Source organism: Trifolium pratense, linkage group LG1 (genome assembly GCF_020283565.1).
Source record: "Trifolium pratense cultivar HEN17-A07 linkage group LG1, ARS_RC_1.1, whole genome shotgun sequence".
In the NCBI taxonomy this organism is placed as follows: domain Eukaryota; kingdom Viridiplantae; phylum Streptophyta; class Magnoliopsida; order Fabales; family Fabaceae; genus Trifolium; species Trifolium pratense.
In genome coordinates, this window is record NC_060059.1 from 21,257,998 (window position 1) to 21,285,188 (window position 27,191).

At 34.5% G+C, this 27,191-nt stretch overlaps 2 pseudogenes; both read left to right on the top strand.

The window, feature by feature from the left end:
- LOC123890103 lies at positions 1-20,114 on the top strand (annotated as a pseudogene).
- LOC123890114 overlaps positions 20,089-27,191 on the top strand; it is a 10,694-nt pseudogene continuing 3,591 nt past the window's right edge.

A 27,191-nucleotide genomic window follows, 5' to 3' on the forward strand; every position in this document is an offset into this window, starting at 1 on the left:
ATGTTCGATAATGACGACCCCAATAAATCACAGCGTGATATAGAGCAAACTCTAGGCTTGACTCTCGGGTAATCTTATATCCTTTCCACTGTTTGAGCAATTGTTCATTTGTAAATAATACAAATACAGATACATACTTGCACATACAATATTCTTCAATTCTTTTGTAAATTTTCTATACAAAACACTTAGTGTTGTAAATCATCAAAGTGTACGAGTTTAAATTTCATTTCCTAATCCGCTTATTAGAAGCAACTTTATAAACACGGGAAATTACAATCAACAGTTTTTTGAATTCCTCGAGGGACTAAGGTTAGTCAGCTGCCTCAATAAGTCATTACAAGATATACCTCGTTGAAATTACATCTATGTTCAACAATTTCAAGCCTGTTATGGGGTTCGCCAACTTCCAAAATAAAAAAAATAAAGAAAAAAGTCTACATCTATAATCTATCATATAAATATTAGTCTAAATTATATTTTTGGTCTCATAAGTTTCGTATACTCGCAATTTCCGCCCCTAATTTTCAAAATACTACTTTTGTCCTTTTATCTTTATCCCTTTTACAAAATTTAGAGGGTCAAAAGTACAATTTAGCTTAAATATTAATTAACAGGAGTATATTGTTTTAATTCATATGCAACGACAATGTAAAAGTGTTATACATAGTCAACCAATCATAACCGCTTGATGATTAAAATGTTTTGACTTTCATCATATCTAGCTTACAAGTCATATAAATGACGATTTGCGATTGGTTGATAGTTTTAAAGTTTTACACTAACAATGCATCAAAATGATTCTCTTAATATACTTGTATAAACTTGAATACAACTCTTAGGAGAGTCAGAGCATTTTCACTTTCAATAAAGCTTGAGTTTCTTCTTCCACAAACAATCTCAATTAGCAAAGCTCCAAAGCTAAAGACGTCTATCTAGTTTATCCGAAAATACTCCTTGAATTGCATATTCAGAGTCATATAACCACTGCAGCGAATTATATATTAAAAATTATTAACTATCAAATTAAGTTGATATATAACGTAACTTTAGATAAACAAGAAGGTAAACTTACTATGATCCGACAACTCTTTGTGTATTGGCGTCATCTTCACCCACTTTAATGATTCTGGCCATACCAAAGGCAGATATTTTTGGATTCACCTCCTCATCTTTTTTTTTTAATGGAAAATATATATATATATACACACAAAAATATCGAAAATCAAAATTTAGTACAAAGATTTTGGAATATAAGCAATACACCAAAAAATAAAAAGGGTAAATGATCATTTATCCCCTGCAAAATAAGCGAATTTTCATTTACTCACTGCTCATATGTTTTTTTTTCTGTTTAACCCCCGTAAAAAATAGATTCTTTCATTTACCCCGCTAGGTATACAACAGGACATCTGATTGTGCAAATCTGTTGACGTAGCTTGTACACGTGAAAAAAAATCATTTATATTTAATTTTAAAATTCCATGTCATCTATTAATTTTTTTAAAAACTCATTTATATTATGCATTTGTTGACATGACTTGTACACGTAAAAAAAATCATTTATATTTAGTTTTAAAATTCCATGTCATCTATTAATTTTTTTAAAAAATCATTTATATTATGCATCTAAATTATGAAACTTTCAAGAAAACTCACAAGAGATTAATGAAGTAAATTATGAAAGAACTAACCAAAAACATACGCATCCAAAGTTCTATTTGGCATGTACTCATACATCAACATCTTTTCGTCTCCTTCAATACAACAGCCTAAAAGTCTTACAAGATTGCGATGCTGAAGCTTAGAAATCATTACTACTTCATTCATGAATTCTTCTAGCCCTTGTCCAGATGATCTAAAAAGTCTTTTAACCGCTATTTCATTACCATCTTGCATTATATATACCCTAGACCTAGAATACAATATCAGAAGGAACAAAAAAAATAACAACGAATGACTTTAAATGTTACTATTAACTTTGCTTGATTTAATGTACTACGTTGTATACAGGACCAAAACGTCCCTGTCCATGTTGTTTCTAACAGTTGTGAGCTTTTCAAAATTATATAGTAATAATTCTTGTAGCTTCTCTTGTGACAATTCTCCAATTACACTGTTAGTGTATCCTTCAGGTTTTTCAATTTTGTTGGATTGAAAAATTCTGTTTTGCTCTTTTCTCACCGAATTATTAAAGTATAACAGTTTAGCTTTTATTCAAAAATCAAACATGTCAAATTAACCTCTAGTCCTCTAGTTTTTTCAAATTGATAAACACGTCTTAGAAATTTAAAGACTCTTTTGACTTATAATTGCGAGGACAAATTTCACTATTGCATGTCAACTTTTGGATAGGATGAACCTGGTTTTAAATTGTTGTCCCATATGCAATTACGCATGCGGATGCAGTATTATTGATGTGATAGTTTTTGCAATCGTATATCGCATCACAATTACAGTATAATTTTTATTCACATGTATGGCTGCAGAGTTGTTTGTTATCCCTTTTTTGTATGGTGGTTGTCCCATTTTTTGTACGGTGTTTATTTTGTTTAAATTTGCAGATTTGTTTCAATTCAAATTTAGAGCAGATTCAGTGATTTTAGAGGTGCCAACGTTCGAGGTAATTTAGATCTATTTAAAAGATTGACATCTTCCAACAAATATTTTTTCATACGCAATAATTAAAAATCGAATCCTACACGAATAATTAAGGAAAACAAATATGTACTGATTGTATCTTTTGAGATTTAGATTTAGATTTGTTTTTTATTTTTTTGAACAAAGATTTAGATTTAGATTTGTTTTTTATTTTTTTGAGACAAAACATATTTTCAGATAAAAGATTTGTTTTTTATTTTTTTGACACAAAAGATATTTTCAGATAAAAGATTTGTTTTTTATTTTTTTGACACAAAAGATATTTTCGGATAAAAGATTTGTTTTTTTTATTTTTTTGAGACAAAAGATATTTTCAGATAAGAGATTTGTTTATTTTATTTTTATTTTTTCGAGACAAAAGATATTTTCAGATAAAAGATTTGTTTCTATTTTTAAGTATATCATTTTTTTTTTAAATAAGTATATCATTTTTTTTATTTGTATTTATCTTATATATTTTTAAGTATATTCATTTGTTTCTATATATATTTTTTTTAGTGAAATTAAAATGAAGTATACAAAAATTGCAACTTGGTTAAAACATATAAGGATATATAAGTAAATTTGTTGGTAATCGACTTTAATATATTAGAAGTAGAAGTAGTTATATTTTTTATATTTTTTTTAGTGAAATTACAATGAAGGATACAAAAGTTACAAAGTGGTTAAAACTAATAAGGATAAATAAGATGCTTAAGGTGATAATCAATTTTAATATATTAGAAGTAGATATAAAAGTAGGGGTGCGTTTGATTTGCTAAAAAACAGGGGACTGGACAGGACAACTTTTGTTGTACTCTGTTTGATTTGAAATTTGTTATGGGACTGGACAAATTAGATAGCAAGGGACAGGACAAAAACAAGATTTTTTGTCCCTCACTAAACCACGGGACAACTTTTTGTCCACAGTACAAATATAAAAAATACGAAAATACTCATTTTATTTTCGAATATAAAAATATTATCGTCCTATATCTTTCCGGTACAGGTTTGTCCTGTCCTGTATTATCTTGTTCTGTCCTGTACTGTTCTGTCCAGTCCTTGCTGTTTTACGAATCAAACGCACCCTAGAGCTCTAAAAGATGAGTTAAAAAAGGGGACCATTTTTGTGAGGTTAATAAAATAGGGAAATCAAAATTTAAATTAAACCAACAATATAACAACTTATTAGTATAAAAAAACAAATTTAATTTTTTTTAGAGGGGTTGTGGCCTCTGTTGGTCACCCTCCTAACTTTGACTGTGTATAATTTTTATTTGAATCACATGTGGGTGCACTGATTGAGTCAAAATGCTCCAACATTTTTTGTTCGAGTAAGTTTTTTATCTCCTATATAAATAGAGGAGACCGCCTCACACCAAAATTCTGAAATTTTTAGAATTCTCTCTCCTCCGATTCGTCCTTTTATTTTCTATTATGTTCCTTTTGATTGCGAATGGTCATCACGCCATTTTCGAGTGGTCAACATACTATACAAGATGTAAATCGTTTTTCTACATTGCAGTAGTAAATCAAAACAATTTGATCCAAGTTGTTTTATCATGGTGATATCGTAGTTGTTTTTCTGCCTTGCACACAATTTTAGACAGTGTCACAAAACGTCTTAAAGAGGCAACCTAATCTACAATTTAACCCGATAACTTTTTGAATGACATTTTTTCTTAACACCATTTTCTAGATAAAAAAAAAACATTGATTACTTCCTCCGACCACTAATATCACATAAAGTAGACTAGAGACCGTATCCTCATATGGAAATAAGGGTGAATGACGTCATTCATATCAAGGTAAAGATTGTAAGTGCACATGCATTCTTGCTTGTTTTGAATGATGTCAAAAATAGGCTAAATATGTTGATTAAAGAAAGACAAATAATTGACTTTAAAAAGGTTTTCAAAAATGCTTTTGAAACCTAAAAAAAAACTTGTTTTTCAAGCATTTTGAACCGGTGCATACAGGGTATGAACCGACGCATAAGTTTCCCAAAAATTGTGCATGTAAAAGTTAAACCGGTTCAAGTTCATTGAAAATCAATTATCTCAAAACAAAATGTTTCATGTATCGAGACATGTTTTATGAGTCTCATCCTCACCATCAATTTAGAGCCCCATCTTCATTCACATTCCCGGACAAAAATTCGGGGTCTTCTTGTAATTAATTATCTTTATCACTATAATGCGATTAAAGATATTTAAATAGGGGCAGCTGTCATACCACAAATTTTGACCTCATGTTTAGTGTTATATTATGTCGGATGTACTTTTGTTTCAAATATGTGTGTTAACCCATTTGGTAGTAAAAACAATTATCAAGACCTTGCAAGGTCAAGGGTTCGAAACCTGTTGGTGCCATTTTGTTTGTTTTTATTTTTTGGTATTATTATTGTTGTTGTTTGATGTTATGAATTAAAAAAGGAAAGGGAGTAGCAGAACAGCTGTAGTCCATATGAATCACACATGAAAGGAAAATCCAAATTTCCTTATCATGTACATTGAAGCACATTAAAAAGGGGGTGATACTGAATTAAACAAAAAGGGAAATTTCTCATTCACTCGTAAAATCAAATTGAAGAGCCATAATCTCATTCCTTGCTTATAAATAGCAATCATTCAACAAAAAAAAGGGGGGAGATTACACGCAAAGAAGAAAAATCACCGTGAGAAAATTACCCGTAGAACTAAAAGCTATACAACAACCAGAAACAAAAAAACTTAATCTAATAGCCACCGCCTCCATATTCAGCAACACAGACCTTGCACCAAACACAGAAGAATCTCCGAGAGAACCACTGAGAAACTAGAACCGAAAATAACATCTAAACAGCAACTTTACCCAAACCGCAAAAAGCCAATAGCAAGAGAAAGTTTTCTAACTCGTGGAACTCACTGCAGTCCAGATAACTCTTTTCCTTAATTTTCCAGCCTCTGATTGTTGTATGTAGGATGTATTTGTTTGATTTTTGAACTGGGTTCGTAGTAAAAAGATAAAAAAAACGAATAGATCTAAAGCTTTTTGTTTGAATCTGTTTAGTTGGGTTTTGCGGTTTTGAGAGCCTAATTCAGGTCTAAAATTAGTAATTAAGAACTTGGGAAGAGATTTGGGAATTTTTTTTTTAAAAAAAAAAAAGGAAAAAAGGGGTTTCCGGTGGCGCCGTGCCGGTTCGGCAGCCGCCGCGCCGGAATCTGGGACTCACGGTGGCGATCCACCGGAAGGGATGAAGCTTCAACCTTGTTCTTGAATAATAAGAACCTTAGCAGAGAAAGGGAGGGAGACCGAGAGAGAGAAGCTGAGAACAGAAAGAGAAAATTTGGGAAAAATGGTGTAATCCGTGGAGTTGTATATATATAGGCCGTGATCCCCTGCGCGCATCCTAACTGTACCAGTCACGCGCCATTCACTTTCAGGCTGTTGATCTCCATCAGACGGCCGAGAGTACGCAGCATCCTGATCTCATCAAAACCGTCTGATCAATCACTGGGGACGAAATAAAGTTCGGTGGCGACTTTACTGTTTAAGCGAGCGTTTTACGCCCGCGCATTTTTCCAGCCGCTTAAGCTGGCGACTTCACTGGGGACTTAAGAGAGTCAAGCCTATTCTCGTTAGTTTTAGGGTTGAGTGTTTTTTGTTTGTTTGCTTTTTCTGTGTTTTACTTTCGCTTTGTTCTTGCTTTTGTAAGTATGCTTTATATTGCTTTATTTCATCTATTTCTATATATCAATTGTGGGGTGGGGTAATACTTGAAGGAAGCTCTATACCCGAGCTTTGAGAAAAAACCTAAGAGAGAAAAAACCTAAGAGAGAGAAAAAACCTAAGAGAGAGAAAAAAGGCAGCCGCCGCGCCGGAATCTGGGACTCATGGTGGCGTTCCACCGGAAGGGATGAAACTTCATCCTAGTTCTTGAATAATAAGAACCCTAGCAGAGAAAGGGAGGGAGACTGAGAGAGAGAAGCTGAGAACAGAAAGAGAAAATTTGGGGAAAATGGTGTAATCCGTGGAGTTGTATTTGTATATATATAGGCCGTGATCCCCTGCGCGCGTCCTCACTGTACCAGTCAGGCGCCATTCACTTTCAGGCTGTTGATCTCCATCAGACGGCCGAGAGTACGCAGCATCCTAATCTAATCAAAACCGTCTGATCAATCAGACGGCCGAGATCTCCCCTGATTCGTTCTTTGGTTTGCCTGCGCCTGTATTGCTGTTACTATCTGCACCCCTACCTGATTGTCTTTTTTTTTTTCTTTCTTTCTCTATCTTTATTTGTTAGTAAAAAACTATAAAAACATAGAATAATATAAAAAACACATAAAAATACTAAACAAATGAAAAAGGAGTGGATTGACGTATGACTACCCCACTTCCCGGTTTTCAGGACTCTTGACGTATGACTCGTAGTCCGGATAATCGTCATTCTCTTAAAAAACAATAAAATCAATTTCAACCCATCAAACATTATTTTCACGCCCGTGTGCGTTCGATTAATTTTTTTCTTTCACGAGTAGATATCATCGCCCAAGTGCGAGTCCATCTTCTCAATCAAACATTTTTTCGCCCAAGCGCAACCTAAAATATTTTCATAAATAAAATCAACCAACCAACAATCATTTTCTACCCAGAACTACGTGTAGCTTTGAATTTTCCATCGTACCGGGGAATACGTAGGAGCAAGATTCAACATCTTGTCAAGTACGCTAATAAAAAACTTTTTTTCCCCTCTTGTAAATAACCTTGATAATTAATAAAAGGCAAGCAAATAAGTTAAAACACTCTTTTAACCCTAAAATTAACCAGAAGGTTCCCGTTGAGTACAACGGATGCGAGGGGTGCTAATACCTTCCCCTCACATAATCGACTCCCGAACTCGGAAATGGTTGCGACGACCATCTTTCCATTCTTTCAAGGTTTTATCGATATTTTCCTTTTCCTTCGGGAATAAATAAAGTTCGGTGGCGACTTTATTGTTTAAGCGAGCGTTTTACGCCCGCGCATTTTTCCAGCCGCTTCAACACTGATGCATGTCTATTATAAATTTATAATTGTCAAAATTTTGTCTTCTCTCTAATCAATCTATTTTGTCTATAAATCGCAAACTTCACCCATTTGTGATGTAACTTTTGATTTTGCAAATTGAGAGCAAATTCAAGAGAGGTTAATGTGTTTTCTAAGAGAGTTCCTTGAGAGAATCATTGTGTGATCACAACAATTCCAGATTCAATCCACATTCTTCAATGTTCATCAATGGTGATTGGTTAAAGAGTTCAAAAGATAGTGTTCGAAGATCAAGAGGGCTTTATTGTTCGGGTTTGAATACAGATTGAGGAATTTCGTCAAGGGAGAGCTAAGCATTGTGAAATTCAATCGTGGATTGAATTTTGCTTTTTCAATCAAGGTTCGAGGGAATTGCTCAAGATCGAGGATTAGTGCTAGGTTCTTGGTGAAGAATTGGAACGCACATTCGAAGATAGTTGAAAATTGAAGAACGAGGATTGGAGACTTGATCTTGGGTTTCAAGATTGTTTTGAGCTTATGGTTCAATTGTTGTATTGTACCCTAAACTATTGATAACTCATTCTAAAAACTTTTTTTGCGAAATATAATCTTCATTTTCATGTTTCGAAATTGGGAGGGAGGCATATCAGACGATAAACAAGGACAAACGAAATCCGGGAACTCCCTAATCATGTTTTGTGTGTTCTTTATTGCTTGGATCGAATTCACTTTGGAATTCTAGTTGATATCTTCTGTTTGTTGTTGTTGAGATTTGCACACGCCAAGTGTTTGTGAAAACGCTTGGTTGTTAATTTCCAAAAGAAAACCTCAACAACAAACACCAAATGTTCGATTAAAGTTCTAAACGCGTTTTCGACTTTAGGCTTGTTGGAAGCCATTTATCAATATCTCGCTAATCGGTTAAAATTCAGTGATTCTTTTAATTGATTTATCTTGGCTTAAAATTACTCAATTAATCACTTTAGTATTTATGGCTTAAAATTAATCAATTAATCACTTTAGTATTTTATCTTCAATCGATTCACGCGTTTCGATTTAGTCGCATAATCTTTCTTTTCCAATACATTCGGGTATAGACTTGATCTAGATCTGCTTCCGCATCATTACCCTTTTTTTGGTACAAAGTTGTGTTTCGAAAAACTTTGAAAAGTGTACCTCCACTTATTCGCTGCCCTCTAAGTCGTAGCCATAAAGTCTAACAAAGATTATCATGTTCAATGTTGTTAGGGTTTTTGTTACTTGTAACGACGAGAATTTGAACACCATCGATAACCACACCGGTTCCTCCTCAACGGAGTCGACAACCACCATTGGATACTTCTCTGCAAGCCATCTATAAAACGCTGGGATTTTCATATTTCAATCTCTAACTCCAAAAAATAAAAACAAACTGACGATTAATCGTGCTCCCTACACTTTGTTTCTTTCTTTTCATTTGGCGCGAAAGCTTCTTCGAACATAGTTTGTGTTTAAAGTAGCGATATTTTTGTTATAATTCTATTCTAGGCTATATCTAGAGAGAGAGAGAGAGATAAAAGGAGCAAGATTTTGTTTTTGGAGGTTATATCATAGACTATTTTAAGTTAATTGACAATGTTAAAGTTTTTGGTTTTTTTACTGTGTATTAGATGTAGTTTCGATGCGTACCATACGTGTACTGGGTATGTACCGATATATAATACATACCTGGTACCGCTACTCTCCCTAAATATACTACACATACTTTATAGGGGTAAAAAAAGGAAAAGAATGAACACAAAATAGAACAAAAAAAATAAACAAAGAACATCCGAAGAAAACTAATAAACGAAGTGTATTAATAACATCAAATTAACGAAATATATTTTTGCATCTTGTTTTTCTATTATACCCTCATTTTAATCCACCAATAAATTTCTATTTTTTTGCACTCTTTCCAATAAATTTAATGTTATGTACCAAAAAAATATTAATAGGATATCTTTATCTCGGAAAAAACAATTGTTTTAAACAAAACAATCTTTAGTTTTTCAAATATATAGCATTAACTAGGTTAATTTATTGAAAAAGATAAGAGTAATTTACAAAGAGTATAATCGACAAGCCGTACCCTTAAAATACCAAAACGACATTTTAATTGATTTATCTTGGCTTAAAATTACTCAATTAATCACTTTAGTATTTATGGCTTAAAATTAATCAATTAATCACTTTAGTATTTTATCTTCAATCGATTCACGCGTTTCGATTTAGTCGCATAATCTTTCTTTTCCAATACATTCGGGTATAGACTTGATCTAGATCTGCTTCTGCATCATTACCCTTTTTTTGGTACAAAGTTGTGTTTCGAAAAACTTTGAAAAGTGTACCTCCACTTATTCGCTGCCCTCTAAGTCGTAGCCATAAAGTCTAACAAAGATTATCATGTTCAATGTTGTTAGGGTTTTTGTTACTTGTAACGACGAGAATTTGAACACCATCGATAACCACACCGGTTCCTCCTCAACGGAGTCGACAACCACCATTGGATACTTCTCTGCAAGCCATCTATAAAACGCTGGGATTTTCATATTTCAATCTCTAACTCCAAAAAATAAAAACAAACTGACGATTAATCGTGCTCCCTACACTTTGTTTCTTTCTTTTCATTTGGCGCGAAAGCTTCTTTGAACATAGTTTGTGTTTAAAGTAGCGATATTTTTGTTATAATTCTATTCTAGGCTATATCTAGAGAGAGAGAGAGAGATAAAAGGAGCAAGATTTTGTTTTTGGAGGTTATATCATAGGCTATTTTAAGTTAATTGACAATGTTAAAGTTTTTGGTTTTTTTACTGTGTATTAGATGTAGTTTCGATGCGTACCATACGTGTACTGGGTATGTACCGATATATAATACATACCTGGTACCGCTACTCTCCCTAAATATACTACACACACTTTATAGGGGTAAAAAAAGGAAAAGAATGAACACAAAATAAAACAAAAAAAATAAACAAAGAACATCCGAAGAAAACTAATAAACGAAGTGTATTAATAACATCAAATTAACGAAATATATTTTTGCATCTTATTTTTCTATTATACCCTCATTTTAATCCACCAATAAATTTCTATTTTTTTGCACTCTTTCCAATAAATTTAATGTTATGTACCAAAAAAAAATTAATAGGATATCTTTATCTCTGAAAAAACAATTGTTTTAAACAAAACAATCTTTAGTTTTTCAAATATATAGCATTAACTAGGTTAATTTATTGAAAAAGATAAGAGTAATTTACAAAGAGTATAATCGACAAGCCGTACTCTTAAAATACCAAAACGACAGTTAGTTATATAAAAACGCTAAATCGGACGTTAAAAACACTTAAAAAGGAACGGAGGTATGTAGTATGATTCTAAAATTCATATTTAATACATGAATAATTAGAAAGAATTGATTCAAAATTCATGCATGTAATTAGCTTGTGGTGTCCATACATGCATGATAATTGAAATGCATATAGTTGGTTGGGGGTGGTGTTTTTGATAACTGACGATTAACCGTGTTCTCTATGCTTTTTTTTTTCTTTTCAAGCGAAGGTATGTAGTATGATTCAAAATTCATGCATTTTATTATGAAATAATCCTGAAATAATAGAGAAGTTTCTAGTGTATTTGGCAAGACAATTTATTTTTTTATTTTTTTTATATAGTTTATGTTTTATAGCTTACGAGTCATTGCTTTGTTATATTATTTAATGAACTTGAGCCCCAACAAAGTTATAGTAGCACAAGAACTGTTACTTGAAGTCTTACAAAGAGTCTATCACAATATCACTTTGAATGTGGTCAGCTAATAGTTGATAATTAGAACTTGCTATATTTTTCATTTATAGATCATAGACTACTTCAGGACAGGCTGCTCTATCCAGTTTTCATTTATCAATTTTGTTATAAATATTCAAAATATGCAAAAATTTTGTTTGGCCTATTTCTTATAATTTTGTTCATTAAATATTTTATTTAAGATTAACTTTATGTTTAATCCACCCGTGGGAACTACGGGCTACACCATAATTATACACACAAGTAAAATCCTAAGAAACGAGTTCAGGTTACCTCCATTTATTATCTCTCCATTTATTCTCCATTTAAAGAGAGATAGATACATTAAGAAATAGTGAGACTCATTAAAAGTGAGTCTCACTAATTTGTGGACCCTACTAATTTTTTCTTGTGTCTATCTCTCTCCAAATGGAGAATAAATGGAGAGATAATAAATGAAGGGAACTCAAACCCCTAACAAAAACCACCATTTTAGTAAAAAAAGAAAAGAAAAAAGAAACACCACTTTTTGTACTAGCGCCCTCTCCATTACTTCTATAGTTCTATGTGTTTTAAAATCAAAATATTGTCATGGTTCAAAAAAAAAAAAATCAAAATATTGTCAACGCAGACAGGCCCACTATGGCTGCAGTAATTTCTATGCTTAACAGTGAGGCTGAATTACTTCCTCCTCCAAGTCAACCTGCATTTATCTTGAGGCAAAATATGTTGAGTTCAATGTCTCATGAAAAAAGCCATAGATCCTATTCCATCAATACTGTTAGTATTACAGACATCAGTGGCAGATAGCAAATAAGGATGTCTAAGAAAAGTTTTTAAAAAGCAATGGAGATGAGGCCAATACTAGAAATTAATTTTTGAAATAGTTTCAAACTAGAATTTTGGTTTATGTTAATAGTGGTTGACATAAATGGTTAAGAGCCAGACTTGTACTTTCACCTCCTACGCGTTAGGATTTCAAATCCCTAACGCGACTAAAATTCGTTATCCTCAGTGGGAAACTCTCCTTAGGAAGGCATAGTAGTTAGAAGTTGATAATTTCGAGTATAAGCTTGGTCTGTAATTTCTTAGCAATGAGTTTCTTAGATATGTATGGATCCTGTATGTACTAAATTCATATGTTATTATGATAATTAATGTTGAGTACTTGAGAATAAACTTGGATACGACAAGCAGTTCTAGAATTTTTAATGTCTAAACTCTAAAGTATTGGTCATATTCAAATTTTGAACAATAGTAAAGATGAATAACTGTTCGAATCCAAATATAAGGAAAATTCATTTTTTTCATATTAACTTATGGGATTCACCTTTTGGGAATAAGACAAATTTTGGAAGCTTTTTAAGAGATGTCAACACCATAGGCTGTAAGATATACATACCTTGGTAACTTATCTGCTTCGAACATTTGACTGCATAGCTATGGTAATGGAAGTGAGTGAGTATCTCTATACTTGATAAAACATAATTCTCCAATTATTATACTATATGAATCTTGTTCGAAACAGATCTTTACGTTATCCATTTTTTTAGCTTTATAATCTTCCTTGTTCTATCAGATGAAATATGCGACTTTTTGCTGTGTTGAAATTTTTAGAGCTGTACATAACTGATTTTGTAATTTTTTTGGTTGTACGATCATATCGTGTTCATGTTAAAAACTGTCATATTGTTTTTAGATTTCTGAGGAAATATAGAAATGGTTAAGTTTGTGGTGGCAATGAATAGGTGGAAATATAGAAAGTTAAACTAGTGGTGCACTCTTTGGTAAATATTGAGTGACATGGTTTTATGGAAATGATTCAGTTATTTTATAGTTTATGAAATCATTGACTTTTTATGAAGATACTGATAAACTATTTTATATTAAACTAGATGAGGTTGCCTATGAATAAAAACAAAAGAATGATTCAAAGTTATAGTTTTGAAAAACATTAGACAGCTGATATTATTTTATCAATTATGTCACACACCTGCATAAAATAAATTTTAAGAAAGAAATGGTTCTCATAAATTTTAGTAAAATGAAAAAGACAGTCAAGGAAAAAAAGAAAATGTATAATCTTAAGTAGTGATATGTCTCAAATAATTTATATTTTTGAAATATTCCACATCTTCAAAACCATGCATTACTTGTGATTCGTGAGTCAGTTGACTTTAAGAAGGAATTCTTGAAACTTTATGATTAATAAAGAGTGGCTGTTTATGTATCATAGTGTAACTGTTGATCATATAATGGGTTTATATCTGTTTAAATCTGTTGATCATAGTGTAACTGTTTTCTGTTTAAATCTGTTTTCTGTTTGGTTCATTCTGTTTTTCTATTTGTTACACGTTAGTGTTGCCATAGACACCATTACATCATCTCAATTCATCAAGGACCTTGATACTCTAATCTCCAAAGATGGTAACTTCACCTTTGGATTCTATAGCCCTAAAAATTCTACAAACGACGTTCGAATCTGGTGGAAATCTCAATCTACAATTGTATGGGTGGCAAACAGAAACCAACCACTGAATGATTCTAATGGGATTGTCACGATATCCGATGATGGAAATCTTGTGGTATTGAATGGACCGAAACAGGTCATTTGGTCATCAAATGTTTCCAACATAGCATCCAATACAACTTCCAAGTTTTCGGAGTTCGGTAACCTTGTTCTCATGGAGAGCACAACTGGAAACATCTTGTTGTAAATAGTATATTATTATTATTATAGATTTTATTCAGTTTTACTTAGCCTGTTAATTAGGCCCATTAGGTATAGCATACTCTATTTAAACTCTTGAATGATTGTACTCAAATTGATCAATTCTAATGTTAAAACCTATTTTATTCTTTTATTCTATATTCCAACATGGTATCATGAGCTCCCGATTTTTGGGAAGCGCTTCCGCATAAACCCTAGCCGCCATAAGTGCAATTTTTTTTTTTTTTTTTTTTTAACCTTCATCCTTTTCTTTTTTACCTTCTGTCTGTCTCGTTTTTCATACTTACATTGAACCTATCAAACCTTCATTAACATCATCATAACCGCCTTCCAATTCCGGGTCCAACGCCGAAAAAATCAGCCGTCTCCACGCCCTCACGCGCCCTCACGCGCGGCTTCTTCACCGGCGCGTGACAACCAGTCGCGTCGCCGTCACTAGCGCGTGTTGTACACGCGCCGCCCTGTTGGCCTCCGTTTTTGACGATTTTTATGTCAGTTTTCTCGTCTTGACCTGAGCTTTCTGTTGGTGTGTTCAAATAAGTTTTCTGAGATGCTCAATTTTTTGGGTATTTTTTGTTATCTCTCGTTGGACTGTCGATCTTTTTTTAGTTGCTCCTTTTTCTTCAATGGAAGAAGTTAATGACCCTCCTCCACCTCCACCCCCGCCTCCGATCCTTTACTGTTTGTGGTGTTATCCCCAAAAAAGCTTGGATTCTTGACTCTGGTGCTACTAATCATATGACATTTGATTCCACCTTACTATCCTCCTATACTTCATCTTTGAGCACACCTTATATCACTATTGCTGATGGCTCTAATGCTCGTGTTGTTGGCATTGGAAATATTGACTTACAACATTCATTTAAGCTGCAATCCGTGCTTCATGTTCCTACACTTTCCCACAATTTAATTTCCATCCATCAGCTTACCCGTGATCTAAATTGTAAAGTAACTTTCTTTGCTTCTCATTGTGTTTTTCAGGACTTGACCTCGGGACAGACGATTGGAATTGCTAAAGAAAAGGATGGGTTATACTACTTCTCTGAAGAGCCAACTGGTCCAAAGGTGTTGTCTTCCTCTCTCCCGTCTGAATCTTCCTCTTCTGCCGCACAAATTTGGCTTCAACACAAGCGTCTTGGTCATCCCCCATTTTCTATAATTAAGTCTATGTATCCATTATTGTTTTTACGACATTCTGTTGAGTCGTTTAAGTGTGATGTTTGCGAGTTAGCAAAACACCATCGTGTTTCTTTTTCTCCTAGTTTTAATAAAAGTGATGAACCTTTTAATATTATTCACTCTGATGTTTGGGGACCTGCCCCTACCTCCAATGTTTCTGGTGCAAAATGGTTTGTTTCTTTTATTGATGATTGTACCCGGTTAACTTGGGTTTTTTTGATGAATGCTAAATCAGAAGTACCACAATTATTTATTCAATTTTATAATATGGTCAAAACACAATTTGGGAAAGGTATCAAAAGAATTCGTTCAGACAATGGTAGAGAATATGTCAATCATACTTTTTCTAACTTCACTAGTAAACATGGCATAATCCATGAATTCACATGTGTCGACACCCCTCAACAAAATGGTGTCGCAGAAAGAAAAAACCGTCATTTACTTGAAGTTGCTCGATGTCTTATGTTTCAAATGTCTGTTCCCACTTCATATTGGGGAGAGGCAGTTCTTACTGCTGTCTATCTGATTAATCGAGTCATATCTCGTGCTTTAGGTAATACCAGTCCCGTTAAATTTATGCTCTCACATTTTCCTTCTGCTCCTATATTACAGAATCTTAAGACTCGTGTGTTTGGTTGTGTTGCTTTTGTTCATGTTCATAAACAATATCGCAACAAGTTGGATCCTCGTGCTGTCAGGTGTATCTTTCTGGGTTACACACCTAACAAAAAGGGGTACAAATGTTATCATCCTCCCAGTCGTAAAATTTTTGTCTCCAAAGATGTCACTTTTCATGAAAATGTGTCGTACTTTTCTCGCCCTCAGTCTCAGGGGGAGAATGTAAATGACTTAGAGTCTGAGTCTGAGCTTCTGGTTATGGGTCCTAGTCTCCCTAGAACACACGTCCATGCACCCACTCTTGAACCTGAGTCTATAAGTGTTCCTTGTCCTCCAATGTCTTCTGTTTTGGAGGAATCAATACCTTCAGTACCAACTCGGGTGTATCAGAGAAGAAGTAAACTTGTCCCGCTCCAACAGTAAACTCAATCGTATGATCCGGTGGTAAGCACTGAAAATGTCCATCCTATAGATAATTCTCATATTTCTGATACTTGTGATACTGACCCGAATGATGTACCTCTTGCTTTGAGAAGAGAAAAGAGATCATGTCCCTCCATATATAGACGTCCTACGTCTAATTTTGTCTCTTCTAAACAACTCTCACCACAATGTGAAGATCCTATGAAGTTATGTTATGATAATAAACATTCTGTCAAAGAGAAGCATAAATTAATAAAGGCGGGTTTACCAGCACAACAATTCAACCAACGTACTTGCAAGCTTGGAATGCTTGATAACCATTCATCAGCTTGAGGGGGAGTGTTGTAAATAGTATATTATTATTATTATAGATTTTATTCAGTTTTACTTAGCCTGTTAATTAGGCCCATTAGGTATAGCATACTCTATTTAAACTCTTGAATGATTGTACTCAAATTGATCAATTCTAATGTTAAAACCTATTTTATTCTTTTATTCTATATTCCAACACATCTTATGGCAGAGTATTCAGCAACCTTCAGATACATTACTGTCTGGTACGAAACTTCCTATCAACAAAAGAACCGGTGAAAAAATTAGACTACAATCACGGAAAAGCCCTTCTGATCCATCTGTTGGGAGTTTCTCATCTAGTATTGTTGAACGCCGAAATATACTTGAAGTGTTTATTTGGAATGAAACTCGACCGTACTGGCGTAGTGGCCCCTGGAACAGTGGAGTCTTTACTGGAATATCAACTAAGACACATGCACATTTTTATGGTTTTCAAAGCAGAAATGACGGAGAAGGGAATATAAATCTATATTATACAATCCCAAATGGCGAGGCATTCGTGATGTATGTCTTGAAATCACAAGGAGAAATAGAATCAACATTGTGGGATGATGAGAGGAAAGAAGTGCACGTTACATGGGCTAGCCACGAATCGGAGTGTGACATATATGGTATATGTGGGGTCTTTGCAAGCTGTAGTTCACTGAGTTCAACAATTTGCACCTGTTTGAAAGAATTTGAACCCAAGACCATACAAGAATGGAATAGAAACAATTGGGCTGGTGGGTGTGACCGGAGGACACCTTTGCAGTGTGAAAGGAAGACGGTTTTTTGAAATTGCAGATGGTTAAAGTACCAGATTTTGCAGAAGGTGTTTCTGTCACACCAGACATATGCAGAAGCTCATGCTTGCATAATTGCTCTTGCGTTGCTTATGCTCATGATACTGAGATTAGCTGTATGTCTTGGACTAGGAATCTACTTGATAGAAAAAACTCGAAAGTGGAGGACTAGATCTATATGTTTGTGTAGCCCATGCAGAACCTGGTAAGCTCAACTTGTTTGTTAAAGCATTTGAAACATAGTTCATTAACATGATTGTTTCTCATTGTTTTCGATTGACTTTCTTATATTTTAAATTTAAATTTTCCCTATTTACAGATAGAGGGAGAAACAAAACTTTCATCATTACAATACCAGTGATAATAGGAATTCTCATAATTGTCCTTTTTGCATATATCATGTGGAAAAGGACTTCAAAAAACTCAGGTAATGTACAATCTTACTGTATTCAAATGTAGTTATATAGTTTTAATTTTTAATTGGTACACGAGCTAAGGTCAAATTATGTTTTTAACTCCAGATAAATCAACAAGGAAAGAGGAGAACAAAACTTTCCGACTATTTAATAAAGGTAGAATATCAGAACAAAATAATAATGACAAGGTCATTGGAGGACTATCCCAAGTTAAACTACAAGAGCTAATACTATTTGACTTTGGGAAGCTTGCTACCGCGACAAACGAATTCCACTTGTCCAACAAACTTGGGCAGGGTGGTTTTGGTCCAGTATACATGGTTGTAAATACATTAATGTCTGGATCAATTATCCATAGTTAGAGGTGGGAATAGGCTAGGCCGAGCTAGGCTTTGCCAAGCCTGAGCCTGGCCTGTCAAAAAATCGAAGGTCTGAGCCTGGCCTGTGACCTATCATAGGCTTAAATTCTAGGCCTAAGTCTGGCCTTTTGAAAGTCTGATGTGGCCTGTTAGCCTGTTTAAAAGCCTATTTCATATGAACATATTTAAATAAATAATTATATTTATTTTGAAATATACTTATGAACTAATAAAATAATGTTCCATTTGATATTTTAGAGAATTTGACTATATATGTCATCATATTTCAATTCTAGTTTATAATAATACATTTATATATGTTAAAAACTAATGTAGATTAATAAACTTAAATTACTTAAAAAGTTAATAGATTTATAATTTAATCAAAGTATAAATTTTAATATATAAATAATAATCGTAATAAAAATATTATTCATGTTAACTTAAATAGGCCGGCCTAGTAGGCCTCAAAGGCTTTTTTAATGGCCTGCGGCCTGACCTTTTTAGCTAAATAGGCTTATAAAAAAGCATTGGCCTGCTCTATTTAAAGAAATAGGCTGGCCTGGCCTGAGCCTATGTAGGCTAGGCCTTAAGGCCATGTAGGCCGGCCTGGCCTGTTCCCACCTCTATCCATAGTATTTGTTTTCGCTTACTATTCTCTTTCAGGGGAAACTGCAAGATGGTGACGAAATAGCAGTGAAAAGGCTTTCTAGAGCATCTGGTCAAGGGCTAGAAGAATTCATGAATGAAGTAGTTGTTCTTTGTAAGTTACAACACCGCAATCTTGTGAAACTTCTTGGCTACTGTATTGAAGGTGATGAAAAGATGTTGGTGTATGAGTATATGTCAAACAAAAGTTTGGATGCATTTATCTTTTGTTAGTTCTTCGATGCTCCCTTTGGTACTTTCTCATACAATTCCATACTTTCAAGTTTCCTTTTGGTACAAAATATTTAAAGAATAAGAAATTGTTTCGCAGCCAGTGAGCTTTTTGTAAGCTTGATAATAGAGTGATTTTGATGGTCAGTTCTTCTTTTAATATTATGTTCAAAATAGTATTAATGCCACCCTTATTTTTTAGATTCATCGAAAAATAAACTACTAGATTGGAGGACACGATATAGCATCATAGAAGGAATTGCTCGAGGATTGCTATATCTTCACAGGGATTCTAAACTAAGAATTTTACATGGAGATTTGAAGGCAAGTAATATATTGTTAGATGAGGAGTTGAATCCAAAAATATCAGATTTTGGTATGGCTAGAATCTTTGGAGGGAGAGATGATCAAGCCAACACTACTAGAGTTGTGGGAACTTAGTAAGTGTGCCTTCCTTGTCCTTCTATTGTAAATACTTGGAGAATAATATTTTACATTTTAACGCAGTAGCTATATGTCTCCGGAATATGCAATGCAAGGACTATTTTCGGAGAAATCGGATGTTTTTAGCTTTGGTGTTTTGATACTTGAGATTGTTAGTGGGAGAAGAAACCCAAGCTTTTACGACAATGAGAATGCTCTCAGCCTTTTAGGATTGGTAAGCCTTAATGGTTCATTTCTGACTCAATATGAGGCAGTTTTTCGTTTTGCAGATACAATTTCCATGTCTGACTTTTTTTCTTCTTTTTATTTAGGTTTGGATACAATGGCGCTAAGGAAGTATTTTATCTTCAATAGATCCAGAAATATATGATCATAGTGATCATAATTATATTTCAAGGTGCATACACATAGGGCTATTGTGTGTTCAAGAACTTGCTGTAGATAGGCCTAATATGGCTGCGGTAATTTCTATGCTTATCAGTGAGGCTGACATTTCTTCCTCCTCCTAGTCATCCTGCTTTCATCTTGAGGCAGAATATGTTGAATTCAAAGTGCCCGATGAAAATCAAAATGTTCTATCCATCAATAGGGTCAGTATTACAGACATATCTGGCAGATGACATTGTCATGAATATCGAGGCCTAAATCATCCTTACAAAACCGGTTTGTAAGGTGAGGAGTGCCCCCTCTTTATAAACTCTTCTCAAGAATCCTATCTATCTGATGTGGGACTAAATCCCACCGAGTGTTGGCCGCTAACAAGCATTGCACACTAAGAACACTTAGAAAGGATTTTGAGGTCAAGTGATATGTGCTCAATACTAGAATCTTTGTTAATCGATACAATTTGTGAGAAAAGAAAACTCTACTGTAATTGAAGATGCAAAAGGTCTACTGTCATGTTATTCTAACAAAGCTTGGTTGTTAGTTTTCGTTAATTAGTGAAATATGGTGGGGTTTTATGTGTGCGTAAAAGAGACATGCTAACCGGATAATGTTGAACGCAAAGTTCTCAAATTTTTTTTGGATAGGTTATGCTTCATCAAGAACGCATTTACTCGTGCATATACATTGATAATTAACTGTCCAGTGCATAAAATTCAATTCTCAGGGGAACAAGTTAGAAATTCTGAACAATCTCCTGCTGAAGGTCAATATGATTCAAGCACTACTTTTAGATGGATCATATTGCTCATTGCAGATATTCATCTCAAAACCATGGATGCATGCATGTTGATAATAGTTAATATTCTCAAAATTAGTACCGTATAATATAATATAATAATAATAATAATAGTAATATGACAGATTTTTAAATCAAATTTACTTTGTAAAAAAAAAAAGAATCAAATTTACAATAACAAACTTGCAGGACCGTTGCGCTCGTACATATAAGTCACAAACTTATATGTTCGAATCTGTTCTTTGTTTTGTTTATGCTGTTTTTGTATTTGTTACAAGTTAGTATTGCCGTAGAAACCATCACATCATCTCAAATCATCAAGGATCCAAAGATGGTAACTGTTCCTTGGGATTCTTTAGCCCTGAAAATTCTACAAGTCGCTACATTGGAATTTGGTGGAAGTCTCAATCCACAAACGTTTTTGTGGCAAACAGAAACCAACCACTGAATGATTCTAATGGGGTTATCACAATATCTGAAGATGGAAATCTTGTCGTATTAAATGGACAGAAAAATGTTATTTGGTCATCAAATGTATCGAACATAGCATCCGAGATACCACTTCTCAGTTTTTGGACAACTGGAAACAACTTATGGCAGAGTATTCAGCATCCTTCGGATACAGTACTTCCTGGTACGAAACTTTCTATGAGCAAAAGAACAGGTGAGAAAATCATACTAAGATCATGGAAAAGCCCTTCTGATCCATCTGTTGGGAGTTTCTCTGCTAGTTTTGTTGAGTGCCGAAATATAATTCAAGTGTTTATATGGAATGAAACTCAACCATACTGGCGCAGTGGTCCTTATAATGGCTGGGTTCTTACAAGGATATATAGATACTATGGCAGCTACATGTTTTAAGGGTTTTGAAGGCGGAGATGATGGAAACGGGAATATTATTATATATTATACAATCCCAGATGGTTTGGATTTCTTAATCTATAACCTGAATTCATAAGGAAATTTAGATGAAACATTGTGGGATGATCAGAAGATTTGCAAGTTACATGGACTAGCTGAAAATCGGAGTGTGATGTTTACGGTATATGTGGGGCATTTGCAAGTTGTAGTTCCTTGAGCATACCAATATGCAGTTGTTTGAAAGGATTTGAACCCTTGAGCCTACATGAATGGAATAGAAACAACTGGACTGGTGGTTGTGTTAGGAGGACGCCTTTGCAGTACGAAAGGGTCATCAACAAAACCACAACTACAACGAAAGATGGGTTTTTGAAATTGCACGCGGTTAAAGTTCCAGATTTTGCCGAAGGTTTATCTGTTACACCAGATATATGCCGAAGCTTATGCTTGGAGAATTGTTCTTGCACTGCGTACTCTAACGGTGCTGGGATTGGCTGTATGTCTTGGACATGGAATTTAATTGACATAGAATACCTCCAAACTGGAGGACTTGATCTATATTTTCGCGTAGCCCATGCAGAGCTTGGTATGCTATATGTTATGTATGTTAAATCATTTAAAACATTGTTTATTAACTTTATTCTATCTCTTTTGTTTTGATTGATTTTGTTTTGTTTCAAAATTTAAATTTCCCTTTATACAGACAGTGGGGGAAACAAAACAATCATCATTACAATTTCAGCGATAATAGGAATTCTCACAATTTCCATTTGTGCATATATCGTGTGGAGAAGGACAACAAAAAACTCAGGTAGTATACCATACTAATGGATTCAAATGTAGTTATATTGTACGGGAGCTCATATCAAATTATGTTTTTCACTCCAGCTAAACTGTGGCACTCTATCAAATCAACAAGGGCAACGAACATCAAAGCTTTCCAACTATTTTATAAAGGTGGAACATCAGAAGTTCATACAAGTGACGACACAATAGATGAGCTATTATTATTTGATTTTGAAAAGCTTGCAACTGCCACAAATAACTTTGACTTGTCCAACAAAATTGGACAGGGTGGTTTTGGTCCAGTATACAAGGTACTGTAAATACAATAATGTCTGATACCATTGTCAGTAGTAACTGTATTCGCTTACTATTTTCTTTCAGGGGAAACTGCAAGATGGTTCAGAAATAGCAGTTAAAGGACTTTCTAGAGAATCTGGCCAAGGGCTAGAAGAATTCATGAATGAAGTTGTGGTCCTTTGTAAGCTTCAACACCATAATCTCGTAAGACTTCTTGGCTGCTGTGTTGACGGTAAGATGTTGATGTATGAGTACATGCGAAACAAAAGTTTGGATGCATTTATATTTGGTTAGTTTTTTGAAGTACCCTTTAGCACTTTCTCATATACAATTTCATACTTTCATGTTTCTCTCTTTTTTTTTTTCAATTGGTAAAATAATTAAGAATAAGCATTTGTTTCACAGCCAGTGAGTTATTGCATGCAAATGCCTAATGGTGTGATTTTGACTTCATATTTTAATAAAATGTTCAAAATAGTATTAACCTCACTCTTATTTTTATAGAAGGAGTAGCTCGAGGATTGTTGTATCTTCACAGAGATTCAAGACTAAGAATTATACATAGAGATTTGAAAGTAAGTAATATCTTGTTAGACGAGCCGCTGAATCCAAAAATATCTGACTTTGGTATGTCTAGAATCTTTGGAGGGAGAGAAGACATGCAAATACTAATAGGGTTGTCGGAACTTAGTAAGTGTGCTTTTCCTCACTCATTACTCTAGCATAAATATTTAATGAGTAAATATTTGTATCATAATGCAGTGGCTATTGTTAAGAATTGATAATTCATCTTGAATTTAGTTTGTTAGATGTTTTGAATAAGAGTTAGTTACAACCAACTTGTTAGTTAAAAGTTTGTTAGTAACTAACTAGGTTAGTTAGGGAGGCCTAGGGTTAAGCTTGCTTGTTGTACAAGCTTCCCTATAAATGCAATTAGTGCATTCATTTGTAATTACTTCTTTTTGGCCCAATAAGGATGAATAAAAATTCTCTATTTTCCCTAAGTTTCATAATCAGTTCATAAACCATAATCATCAATAAGCTTCATCTTGATTGAACACAGTTTTTGCAAAACTGTGTCTGTGCCCAAGCTCAAGTTCTATCGCCTATGAGCTTGCCTGCATCTGCGCGCGCCTGTGCCTGCAATCAAGCCTGCTGAGCCTGCAGCTTGTGCTGGTGAACCAAGCCATTCTTGCCTCTGCTGCGCCAACAATTGGCATCAAGAGCCTGGTTCAATCACAGGAACAAGAGTGAATTGTGAAGGAATCAACTGGAGAAACACAAAGTGAGCTGTGTAGATTGATTTCTTGAAGATTCAAGATGAATACCCAAGGTTTTGGTACGAACATTCTGATTCTTGATGGAAAGAATTGGGACAGATGGAGTGCAGTAATGAAGTCTCTATTTGGAGCACAAGAGTGTCTTGAGGTTGTTGTGAATGGATACGATGAGTTAGGAGCAAATCCAACTAATGATCAGATAAACACATACAAAGAAAACAAGAAAAAAGACTGTAAGGCATTGTTCTATATCCAGCAGAATTGTGATGCACAGCATTTTGAAAAGATTTCAAAATCTACTAAGTCCAAAGAAGCTTGGGATATACTTGAAGGTTACCATAATGGTGGTACCAAGGTCAAGAAGGTGAAATTGCAGGTGTTTAGAAGGCAATACGAGTCTATGGTGATGGAAGAGGATCAAAAAGTAAGTGATTTCTTCTCAAAACTTCTTGCACTTGTTCATCAAATGCAAAATTGTGGAGAGACTGTCACTGATGAAATGGTAGTAGAGAAAGTGCTCAGATCCTTAACTCCAAACTTTGATAATGTAGTAATAGCTATAGAGTATGTGAAAGATACAGCTACTATGAAAATTGAGGAATTACAAAGTGCTTTGGAAGCACATGAGATTAAAGTACTCAGTAGAGGTTCAGAAAAGGTGAATCAACAAGCCTTGCAAGCTCAAACCAACAAGAAAGAAGATAATGGCAAGAATTATAAAAAGAAAGGCAAAGATAAACCAAAGTAGCTTAAAGATCAGAGTTAAAAAACTGATGACAAAGCTGAATCTTCTAAAGGAGGAGGTTTTGTCAAAGGTAAAAACAAGAAGAAGAACTTTGATAAAAGCAAGGTGAAATGCTACAATTGTGAGAAACCTGGCCATTTTGCAGATGAATGTTGGTACAAGAAAGATCAACAAGAGGCCAATGTAGCAGAAGAAAGTGATGTTAAGTCAGTCTTGATGATGGCTACCATAGGAGATGAATGTGAGAAAAATGAAGAGTGGTTTCTTGATTCAGGGTGCTCAAACCATATGACACCACATAGAGAATGGTTAACCAATTTTGATGCAAGCAAAAGGTCTAGTATAAAGCTAGCAGATGGTAGAAAACTTGTTGCTGAAGGTATTGGTAACATAGTGATCAAAAGCAAGAAGGGAGGCAAAGTGATCATCTCTGAAGTGTTATATGTCCCTGGTATGAACTGCAATCTACTCAGTTTAGGTCAATTGGTGCAAAGAGGGTTCTCTGTGAGCATGGAGGACAATGCACTGAAGCTGTTTGACAAAATGAAGAACTTGATCTTGATGTGCAGCTTGTCAAACAACAGAACCTACAAGTGTAAAATCTCAAGTGTAGATATGATGTGCATGTCTACCACAGTGATTGATGAGATTGAAGCACTTTGGCACAAGAGGTATGGACACTTGAACTATAGAAGCCTCAGTGATTTAAATTCTAAGGAATTGGTGTATGGTTTGCCTAAGTTCAAGACAAAGAAGTCCATATGTGAAATATGTGTGAAGAGTAAGCACAGTAGAAAACCTTTTGTAGCTGAAATGCCTAAGAGAGCTAGTGATGTATTGCAAGTTATTCATAGTGACATCTGTGGTCCATTTGAAGTTGCTTCATTAGGGGGAAGAAAGTATTTCATTACATTTGTTGATGAATATAGCAGAATGATCTGGTTATACACTTTGAAGTTAAAGAGTGAAGCTTTAGAAGTGTTCAAGAAGTTTAAAGTCTTAATTGAAAAGGAAAGTGAGAAATCAATTAAGATCTTAAGAACAGGTGGTGGTGGAGAGTATACCTCAAGAGAATTTGAGAACTTCTGTACTAATCAAGGCATTACACATGAAGTCACTGCTCCATACACACCACAGCACAATGGACTAGCAGAAAGAAGAAACAGAACATTGTTAGATATGACAAGAAGCATGATTAAGCAGAAGAATTTGCCACACAAGTTCTGGGGTGAAGCAATGCTTACTGCAGCCTACATTCTGAACAAATGTCCTACAAAGAAACTAAAGTTGTGACAGAGGAAGCTTGGTGTGGGAGGAAGCCAAGTGTGAAACACCTCAAGATTTTTGGTTCATTATGCTATAAGCATGTGCCAGATGCTAGAAGAAGCAAACTTGAAGATAAAAGTGAAATAATGATACTTATAGGGTATCATCCAACTGGTGCCTACAAGCTATACAATCCAGTTACTCAGAAGGTTCACATTAGCAGAGATGTAATTGTGAATGAAGAAGAGAAATGGAAATGGGAGAAAGAACCAGTGTATAACAATGAATTACAGTCACCCTTCATCTATCCAAGTTCAAGTGATGAATCTGATGGAGGTGATGAAGGTGAGCCAGCTGCTGAAAGCATTCAGAATCAAGGTACAGAAAGTGATGGTAATATGAATTTATCAAGTGATGATGATGATAGAATTCATATGATTGCAAGAACTCAGAGAACCAAACGTGTACCAGCTAGATTGAATGGCTGTGAAGTTACTCAAGACAATGCAGTGAATGATGAGGGTGATCTCATTCACTTTGCATTACTAGCTGATTCTGAACCATTGAACTACAGAGATGCTTTGAAAAGTAATGTGTGGAAGAAGGCAATGGAAGAAGAGCTTAAGTCAATTGAGAAAAATCAGACTTGGAAGCTAGTTGACTTGCCAGACAAGAAAAAGAAAATTGATGTGAAATGGGTGTTCAAAGTGAAATTGAACCCTGATGGCATAATTTCAAAGCATAAAGCAAGGTTAGTTGCTAGAGGATTCTTACAGAAACATGGAATTGACTACAATGAAGTGTTTGCACCAGTTGCTAGAATTGAAACTGTGAGGTTGGTTGTAGCATTGGCCTGTAAGAACAAATGGAGCCTGTACCATCTGGATGTAAAATCAGCATTTCTGAATGGTCCACTTGATGAGGAGGTATATGTGTCACAGCCTCCAGGCTTTGAAATAAAAGGAAAGGAAGCAATGATGTATAAGTTGTATAAGGCACTATATGGCTTGAAACAGGCTCCTCGAGCATGGAACAAAAGGATTGATGACTTTCTGATTTAGATAGGGTTCAAAAAATGTGATGCTGAGTTTGGTGTATATGTACATTGCCCTAAAGATGAAGATATTGTCATAATCT